The sequence below is a fragment of the Galeopterus variegatus genome, unplaced genomic scaffold (genome assembly GCF_000696425.1).
Source record: "Galeopterus variegatus unplaced genomic scaffold, G_variegatus-3.0.2 Scaffold227, whole genome shotgun sequence".
NCBI lineage: Eukaryota > Metazoa > Chordata > Mammalia > Dermoptera > Cynocephalidae > Galeopterus > Galeopterus variegatus.
Genome location: NW_007726338.1, coordinates 163,351 through 173,818, shown reverse-complemented (window position 1 = coordinate 173,818; position 10,468 = coordinate 163,351). Strand labels below are relative to the sequence as shown.

Sequence of the window (10,468 nt, the reverse complement as noted above, 5' to 3'; positions counted from 1 at the left end):
AGATAGATAGATAGATAGATAGATAGATAGATAGATTAAAAAAAATTTAAGACACACTGGTTTGGTAATTTCTTTTTTTTTTTTTTTTTTTTCTTTTTTCGTGTCCGGCAACGGATCGCAACCCTCAGTGTCGCGCCCGTACCGGACCGGGACCGGCAACGGGATCGCAACCCTAGGTGCTGCGCCCGCACCTCGCTCAGCCAGTGAGTGGGAACCGGTCTGTATGTGGGATCCGAACCCTCGGTGGGAGCGCCGCCGCGCTCCCAAGGGGCGCACTGTAGCAGTGCGCCACCGGGCCGGCCCTGGTTTGGTAATTTCTATTGAGGTACCATGTTCTGGATAGATGATGACTCTTCTGGGAAGCATTCTTCAGAAAGCTGTACAAAATGATTTAAAAATGTGTTTTTGTTTTTTCTCACAATTGGCACAGTAATTTTTCTGTTGTGTAGTCTTACAAATAACTCACTTTTTTTTTTTTTGAGGGTATCAAGTGACTTTGCTTTGGATCTTGGACTGGAGAGGAGGTAATACTGTGTAACAGAGTAAGTGTTCTTGTATGGCAAACATAGGATATTTGCTTTATTGACTGAAAATGGCTAAGGAAAGCAGAAAATAGAAAAAGCAGATTGTTCCTTTCAAAGTTACTTTGCCTGTAACATAGTACAGTAAGCTGTACAATAGGATAATAACTTCAGTTTATTTTATGCTGTCTTTTTTGGTTAAGGTTTAAAGCATAGGGAAGTTCATTATCATACCGATTGATGATTTAAACCAGCCTGTTTTGGGAAATTGGCTTGTATCATTCTCCTGACTTCTGAGAAGGTCAGACCCCAACTTAAGTGTTGTGGAACTTTGGAAATGTGTTAACATTTTGATTTTTAACATTTTTTTTTTTTTTGGTACCTAGTACAGGAACTCAGCCCCAAAATGTAGCCTCCTATAATTTTTATGTTACACTTCTGCCCTTTTAAAACCAAGAGCTTTAGATCCACTCTCAGTTACCATCATTCTGGGTTCCCATCTCAGCATGTCATTTATGTTAGAGAGTCATTATCATGCATTTCTTTGCTTTTCAGCCCATTTGACAAGATACCATTTGACATTCAATGATGGCTGCACAAACACATTTAAAACTTTTGAGAGAGTGTATTGTACCAGGAAGGGTGGTATTATGACTATCCAGAGGATAGTACCAGGAGTTTGGAGTACGCTCCTAAGCCAGCATCCCCATGAACAAAACCAACCAAAGTCAAACAGATCAAAGGATGAGTCAGATGAGCAGTCTACCCATTTTAACCGAGCAGCCTGTTCATTAACCTTTTGTAACTGAGTCTCTACAATACTGATGTATTTATCCATGTGCAGCAAGAAGTGTTAACAACTGCACAGTATTCCCTGTTCAGTTAGTAGGTAATCTACCATCCAGTGAATAGGTTGAAGCAGGGAGCAACAATTTGCAAGTTACCCACAGAAGGTTTTATTTTGAAATTTTAACTACAGCATCATCCTTTCAAATGAAAGAGGAAGGCATAAAGGAAAAAATTAAGAGGGGTCAGAGTCTCATTTTAATAGGAAGTGTGTTCCAGTGATCTTGGGGAACAAAGTTGTCCACAGCATGAAGTTGGCAACTTCTCATCCTGGTTTGCAGTTTGAATGTCTCTGGTTATGACATCAGATGTGTTTGGTGAATTCTTGGTGTGGCCCACATGTCACTCATGAAACTTGTCCCTGAAATTTACATTGCATTGTCCAGCTTCAGCTTATAGGTCTTCAGGAATAGAGCAGTTCTTATTCTTGGAGAGTTGTAACCAGGTATTAGAGAAAACTAGAACAATTCAGAATCCAGTCCAGTCTGCAGGTAGATAGTAGAACTCAAAAGCAGTAAACAGGGCTACAACCTAATAACAGGTATACTATAGTTTTGTTTTGAAACACAAATTTTTTCATCTTTCGTCACCCCCATTTCTACAGAGATAATCTTAGCAAGACCAATTTGCCTAGTTCTTTACAGAAATGCTTCAGGAATAACTACATAGGCTCCTTTTAAAATTTGTTTTCTTGGGAATCTTGACAAGGAATATCAGATTAGACTTTTAAAAATCTCAATGCTAGGAAGCTAAGCCAAGGTAGACATTAGACTTTGCCTGCTGTATTTTATATCTTAGGGTTCCTGGGCCTGCTAGGAAGTGAAAACTTTTTATTCACTCACAATAAGGTTCAGAACCCTTAAAGCCAGTTCTATGCATATTTTCAAATATGACATTCCAGTTAAAGCCCTGGTAATGTAACTAATGTTTCCAATTGTATCTTGTTAAAGAGAATAGATTCTTATAGAACTTATGTAAATAACCATATTTCCATAAAAATAAGCATACTCATAACTAGTTTCCAAATTCTAGAGGAATCAGTAGAGAGGAAAAGCAAGTGTTTCAATTTCCATTTACAAAAGTATGCTTTGATTGCTGTAGCTTAAAAAGTTTTCTTGTCTGGAAAACAAACATTAATAGAACCAGCAACATTTCAAAGTAAAGAAGCTGAAAAAACCCATAATTCTTCATCAGTTTTGTGTAATTTTAACTTTTGTTCTGTTAGACCTTGGTTAGCAATTTCACAAACCCATCAGTCTCTTCATTAGAATTTTTGGAAGTTCAGCCCAACAGTATGAACTCAAAGTTATTAGGAACTGGTACTTGTCAGAGTTCTTTCCGTTCTTTCTATGAACTTCCTTGAAGATAGAACACTTTAAAAACTATAATTGCTTGCAAAGAACTTTGAGAAAAGGCATCAGAATAAAGTAAGTAACAGTGGCTATCACAACTTAAAATGGCCAAAAAGATCTGATGAGAGTTATACAACTGATAAGAAAATTTAGTTTTTTCTGTGATACACGACAATTTAAAATAAACAAAATTATGAGTGGCAGCATTTATATCAAGACACAGATTTTTAGGAATCTTATACAGTTTTGTAACACATACTAATAGCTTATCTATGTAACTCAAAGAAGATTAAACATCATTTCTTGTTTTGACAATGCTTCCTATCTAATTTAACCTATCAGATAAGTCCAATTAGTTTTGGTATCTCTCTTTCATAGATCCTTTGAGAAGTTCTAGGGCCCTCAACATCTCAAAGCTACTTAAAGTCAAAAAGACTTAATTTTTAGAATTTCATTTTCAGAAGTTTGTCAAATAACAAAGGTTTGAAACACTTAAATAGGATAATAAATCATTACAAAATAAAACAAAAGTGACAAGAGATTTCAAAGGCACAAAGCACAAGAAATTGTCCTGACAAAACACAGAATCTGTTTCTTAGGCCAGTCACCTAAAAGATAAAAAACCTCTCAATTTTTTATTAAGAGCAGTTCAGTGCTTCAAGAAAACTCTGTTTCAACATAAAGGAGCAAACTCTAGCCTTGAATCAGAGTGCTTTTGATATTAATGCTCCAATTTTAGAAAAACCTATAAATAATTTCCTTCTAATTATAGAATTTAGACAACATTTCTCCTTTTTAACAACATATGTTACTTTTCTTTTACATCTTGCATACAGAATCGTTTCCCTATTTTTAGTAGTTTTAATTAAATATTAATTTTTAACTCACAGCAACCCTTAAATTTGTGAAAAACTAGGAAGTAATCTATTTTGAATTTTTTGTCACAAACCAACACTTTATGAATCTACATTTTATAATTTCTAGAAATATGTACTTCATCATAGAACAATTTTTTCATTCTTACAACAGACCCAAATATGTATAGTTTTCTATCCTATATTAAAACAAAATGTTAATGTATATAAACTTTAAACATGTTTAATAATTAATGTTTTAGTATTTTAAATAACCCAGACATTTAATGAATATCTATTACTTAATTTCACCTCAATTTCAAGTTACCAAAAAGACTTTTTCAAACTATGAACAGTTTGTTTGTAAACATCTATGCCTGATTTACTTATTTTAAACAACCATGCTTGAACTTATCATGAAAATTCTATGCGACATTGAACAAAACTATCTTCTGAAGTTATTTTCTTGTTAACCAATTTTATAGCATATGAATGTTAGGCAGTTGCCAACTAAGAACCCTAAAGTTAAATATGTGGGTGTTTTGCTGGTCAGAAGCATAGCCCAACAATATTCAGCTAGTCTTATTTACCTAGGATTTACCTAAGTCACGTGAACTAAAAGGCATTTGAGTTAGGTTCTCTATTTTTGTTTTTTGATAAAATTTGATTAAAGAGTATACTTAAAAATTTTTTTTATTGAAACATAATTGATTATGCATGTTTATGGGATACAGAGTTGACTATCAGTATTTGTGTACAATCTGTGATGATCAAATCAGGATCATCTCATAGTTGGCATATTCATTGCTACAAAATGTAAAATGTAGGCTTTTTTTCCCCACGAAACAAGTCTGGATACATTTTTTAAAACTAAGATCATAGAAAATATGTTTTCTGACCATTAAAACAGAAGGAAATTTAGAAAATTAAACAGCACTCTCCTAATTAATCAATGGGTAAAAAGAAAAAATTACAGGGAAATTGGAGTACTTTGTGATAAAAATCAAAGCACAACATATCAAAATTTTAGGATGTAGGGCTCATGCAGTACCTGCAGGAAAATTTATACCCATAAACACCTGTATCAAAAATAAGACAAATCTAAAGTCAGTAATGTAAACTTCTACCTTAAGAAAATAGAAAAAGAAGAGCAAACTAAAACAAAAGCAAATATAAGTAGGAAAAAACAAAGATTACAACAGAAATATATGAAATTAGGGGATTAAAAAACAATAGAGAAAATCAACAAAACCAAAAGTTGATTTTTTTTCTGTCTCTTTTTTTATTGTAGTATTTTATGTGAAGGTACACAAAAATTAATCAACTGTGTTTACTAAGTGACTGAAATATCAATTCTACTGTGACCAATAAAGAATCAATAATTACTTTTATGACATTAGGGCAATTCAAGTCATTTGTAAAGACAGTATCAATTGAGACTCTTTTGTACTTATGATTAATCCATTATAAACAAATGCCAGTCTTAAAAACACAATTCCAGTAAGTATAAGTGCAGTTACACCCAGTACAGATAAGAAAGTACAAGAAGCTCACTGGCTATGCTACACCAAATGGATGAAAAAGCAGAATTGATTTTATACTGCATATCTATATAACTGACTAAATAGATAAAACCCTATCCTTTTTTTCTGCATGTAAGCTTAGACTTCTTACACAAATAACAGAATGTTTCACTTCATTTACTTCAATTAAGATGAACTCCTTAGAAAAAGATTGAGAAGAGTTAATATTAACTCCCAAATTTTATGCTTATTTTTTTCTACTTCTATCAATTTCCTGACGTATTTAACATAAGCAAAAAAATATTTTCAGTTAATTGAGCACTTGAGTCTACAAATGTCTTGAAGAACTCTGGCAAGTTACATATATCCCATGTTGCTTTTGGTTTCCCACCTCTTCTTTGCTTCAAACCCCCATGCAAGTTTCTTCTTTTTTTGAGCAGCCTGTGAATTTTCAGCTTCCTTTTTGGCTTTTACAAAGCTGTGGCAGGCAACTGCTTTGGCAATTTATACACCAAGCTCTCGAGTAGCTAGCTGGTTGCTGAGCTCCTCAACCTCAATATTCCACTCCTCTACAGCCTGTTCTATCCAAGGCCTGACTTGTCAATTTTTTCTTTTTAACAGGGGGTTCGAATTTATCATTGACTCCAAAAAACTGAGTAAGCTCCCTCCACTGGGTTTCACTTGAGGACTGTTCAATATGAGATTCTTTTTCATTCTTCAGTTTATCTTTTCTGGAGCATTTTCTTTTCTTCCCTCTGAATCTTGAGGCTGAGGTTTTCTGTTCAGAATATTTTTTATGCAATTCTTGAAATTTACTCCACATATGTAGGGGAACTCCAGAAGGACACTCTTCATATGCATTTACATTTGCCTCTGTTTGTTTTTGGTCCATCTGTTGGGAAATCTGAGATTTCTGTTTTTCCAATGGTCCCATTCTCTTTATCATCTTCCCATAAGTTAAGTGCGGAGTTCTCTAATGTGGCTTCATCTTCGGAATTTGACTCAACATCACTTTTGTTTAGACCAGGAGGTAGCAGCCCACTCTGCATCTTTTCTTCAGTGAGGAAGTGGCTGCCCAGCAGCCATCTTCCAAAAGTTGATTCTTTAAAAAAATCAACAAAATTGGCAAATCTTGGCTGATTAAGAAAAAAAAAGAGAGAAGACCAAAATTACTAAAATCGGAAATTAATCAGGGGCATTATTACATTGTCATTATGTTTTTTTGTGATGGTAAGATTTAGTTTCTTTCTCTTTTTCATTTGGATTTTTGTTCAACCAGGGAGTTTTGTTCTTTCTTGTGTATTTGTGGTAGTGATTTTTGTTTTTCAGATTCCAGATACAGGACTTCCTTGAGGATTTCTTGTAGGGCTGGTCAAGTGTTGGGGAGCTCCTGCAGTTTTTGTTTGTTCAATATGAGAAAATTGAACTGGAAAATATACTATTTCTCTCTTATTTCTGAAGGATAGCCATGCTGGATATAGTATTCTCGGCTGGCAGTTTTTTTTTTTTCTTTTAGTATTTTGAATATATCATCCCATTTTCTTCTGACCTATAGAGTTTCTGTTGAGAAGTCTACTGTTAGTCTGATAGGGGCTCCCTTAGAGGTGACTTGATGCTTTTCTCTTGCTTCTTTTAAGATTCTCTCTTTGTCTTTGAGCTTTGCCAGTTTGACTACAGTGTGTCTTGGCAAGGATGTTTTGGGGTTGAATCTGTTTGGGGATCTTTGAGCCTCCTGGGTCCGAATGTCCATGTCTCTCCCTATTTCTGTTACTGTTTCATTGAGTAGGTTTTCCATGCCTTTTCCTTTCTTCTCCCCTCTGGAACACCCACAGTTTGAATGTTTGTGCACCTAAGGTTGTCAGCTAGCTCTCTTAGATTTTCTTAATTTTTTTAAAATACTTTTTTCCCTTTTTTGGTTCATCTGGGTTATTTCAAGAATACTATCTTCAAGATCAGAAATTTTTTCTTCTGCTTGTTTTTGCTTAAGCTCTCATTTGTGCTTTTCAGACATTTCAAGGGTTTCCTGTTCAATAGGCTCTGGTAGTTGAGAAGTGCTATATTCTTTTGGTGGTGTCATTTTTTTTTGGATTTTCATATTTCTAGTATCTCTACATTGATGTCTGGTAATCTGCTAGAGCAGTTGCTTCTTCTATTACTCTGGAGAGGGAGTTGAGAAGATAAGACATCCTCTTCTTTTTCTAGTCTCTGCTGGTGACACTCCTTGTATCAATGCAGTTGAGTCTCTGGCGGGCCACCTGCACAGTGGCTGTGGTTACCGCTGCTCTTTTGCAGTAGCCATGGCTGTGGTGGTGGCTATGGTTGGCTACCTGTGCGGAAGTGGTGTTTTTGGTGTGGTATCTTCCCTGCTTCTGGGCAGAGGGGCTGCCTGCCCTTTGCTACTTCCTAGGCCCCCCCAGGTGCTGCTCTCTTGCCCACTTTTGGGTGGAGGGAGTGGGCTAACCTTATCTCCCGCCAAGGCCCCAGGCACTGCTCTCTTCCCTACTTGCTGGGAGAGGAGGCAGACTGCCCACTTACTCTTTTTTTTTTAAGCCAATTAATTAGAGCTCTTGTATACATTTTGTTAGAGAAATGTTACATACATGTAACACATCTAGACATACAGACACACAGAAAGAAGCTAATCTTATAGCTTTTTTTTTTTTTTTTTTTTTTTTTTTTTGTTTTTTTCCGTGTCCGGCAACGGATCGCAACCCTCAGTGTTGCCCCCGTACCGGACCGGGGACAGGCAACGGGATTGCAACCCTCGGTGTTGCTCCCGCGCCTCACTCAGCCAGTGAGCGGGAACCGGTCTGTATGTGGGATCCGAACCCTCGGGCGGGAGCGCCGCCGCGCTTCCCAAGCGGCGCACTTATCCAGTGCGCCACCAGGCCGGCCCTATAGCTTTAATTAAGATTTTTCATTTGCCAGTTTTTAAGTAGTTTCTGCCCCTTTACTTTACCAATCTTATGATTATCTATTCCATTGCCCTAACAATTTTTAGCTGGCTCCCCCAAATTTGCACTTCTAGATTACTCTTACATGAAACAAGATAGACAATTTATCCAAGCAAAGAAAGGCTTATGTAAAGACCCATCTAAGACAATTTACAGAAAAAGCAACTTAAGCAAAGTTAACATTTATTATGTAAACTTTAAATCAATGTCTTCCCCATTGCAAAAGTTTCTAGTGGTTTAGGTGCTAGGAGGGAGGCAATAAAGATTTCTTTTATAGATGTAAATGTCTTTTACAAAGAGTTTCAAGATTGCTAAGTAGAGTCAGAAAGTTGTGTTTTGTCTTATTAATTAAATTACTTACTTCAGGGTAGAGACCTATAACAAATATGGTAAAGAAAGGCATTTTCTATTTCTTCTTGACCTAGGACCTTTAAAAATACGTTAGCTGCTTTTTGGCTTTGGATTGAAATAACAACTAATCAAAAAGGTTGGTAGATTTAATTTTTTCATCAATTAGCAGCTTAAGCTTTTGATCTGGTCTTCTAGGAACAGTGTTTTTTGTTTGTTTTTGTTTTTATTTATTTTTCTGGCTGGCTGGCATGGGGATTGAAACCTGTGGCCTTCCTTTCATGTTATAAGGCTGGATTCTAACCAACTGAGCTAACCAGCCAGCCTCTGTGAACAGCTTTTTAAAGAGTCAATACAAAATTGTGAAGCTTCTAGGTGAGCATAATTAAGTTGCCCTTATTTAAAACTGAACTTTAGCCCCTCCAAGAGCCATTTCCAAAAATAGGCAAAAAAAAAAAAAAAATTTTTTAGATAAATCTTTGAGAGCTGGCAGCAGTTCATTTAGCTGCAAACGGGGTGTAACCTCTATTTCTGTCTGGCCATATTCTTAGAGTTCCCCTGATGTTTTGGTTGGCTGCTTGCACATGCAGGCCCTATAAATCATGTGCTCCTGACAGTCCAGCCAAATTCTCAGGGCAAAGAGCCAGGCAAACAGGGAAGCACAATAGCTGTTCATGGAAGGGAAAGGATTGATCTTTGGAACATTTCACATAAAGGCCATCATAATTCTGAATTATTTTTAGTAAGATTTTGCCACTTTTGTAAATATTTGTAGCTTCTGGGGCCCTTCTTACATATGAAAAAGGCAGTCACACTGGAGGGCAGATTACTCAGAACTTTAGAAATTAGGATAAATCCCATTCTTATGTTGGATTTTGGTCTTCTCAGAGCTGAGATGGCTTTGGTTCTGAGATTTCCTTGACCAATTTAGCCAATGATTTCCCAGTTTTTGTCTGACCCAGCCAGATACCTAAAGCTTCCCTTACCTCAGCACTCACCATATAAAAGGAACCCACATTCCTGTGAATTTCAAAAGCCAGAGTTCACAACCCCTGCAGCAATAGCCATTTACTGCAACTGCTGTCAGTTACCTTTAAAACTGCAGTCCATCTTGCCAGTCACTCATCAGCCACTGCAAACCCAAAGGCCATGTGCCCTGCCACAGCACAAACTAACCCTTGGTATCCCCAAGTCAAATGCTCTCTCCCAGCACAACCTATCCCATGGTATCCCCAAAAGCCAAAGAGATCAGGGTGCTCAAATGTCAAGAGCAGAGTTGAGACCTGAGAGAGACTTACTCACAACTCATAGGACTCCATGAAGAAGACAGTGGTCCCCACAAAAAGGAGCTTAATGCAGGAGACACCTCCTGCCTTCCTCGAGGGGTCTTGGGGGCCATCATCAGTCTCCTTCATGTCCCTTTATTGGTTGCCAGAACTGTCAAAGAACAAAATTACAACAAATGTAGTTGAAGATTTCAATTAGCTTTATTGCAATTTTAGAATCAGTCAACACATTATCCTATAAAATAGAATAAATGTTCCAATGAGCCAAGCAGAGGGGAATTACATTTTTATTTGTTTTTTATCTCTAGTCACTGATATAAAATCAAAATTAAGCTCTTTTTTTTTTTTTTTTTTGAAAGTTTGTTCTATTTGTTTTTATTTCAGGATTTAACTTCTATATTTTGAGGTCTTTAGTTTATCTTTCTGGATTTCATTTTTATAATCTTGCACAGGTCATTTGCTCAGAGAAGGTTTTCACTTTTATGTTCAGTCATTTGTTTATTTTTTTTATTTTGTCAATATACAATGTAGTTAGTTATTGTGTCCCTTCACCGAAACCTCCCTCCCTCCTCCATCTCCTCCCTCCCACCCAGATGTGTCCCCTCCATTTTCTTGTTGTAAGAACTTCAAAAAAAAAAAAAAGAGTTGTGGTTGTTATATCTTCCTCTCCCCCCCCCCCGTTTTTTTTTGTTGTTGTTGTTGTTGTTGTTGTTGTTTCTTTGTTTTTTTTGTGTGTGTGTGAGAGTGTGTGTGTATGTATGTGTGTGAATTGATTCATTCACCT

The 10,468-nt window shown here is 36.4% G+C and overlaps 1 long non-coding RNA gene and 1 pseudogene across 1 annotated transcript in view; one reads left to right on the top strand and one right to left on the bottom strand.

Moving 5' to 3' along the window:
* LOC103585261 overlaps positions 1 to 10,468 on the top strand; it is a 30,962-nt gene that overhangs the window by 7,893 nt on the left and 12,601 nt on the right. The gene's annotated exons all lie outside the window — the stretch shown is intronic.
* LOC103585260 lies at positions 5,418 to 6,145 on the bottom strand (annotated as a pseudogene).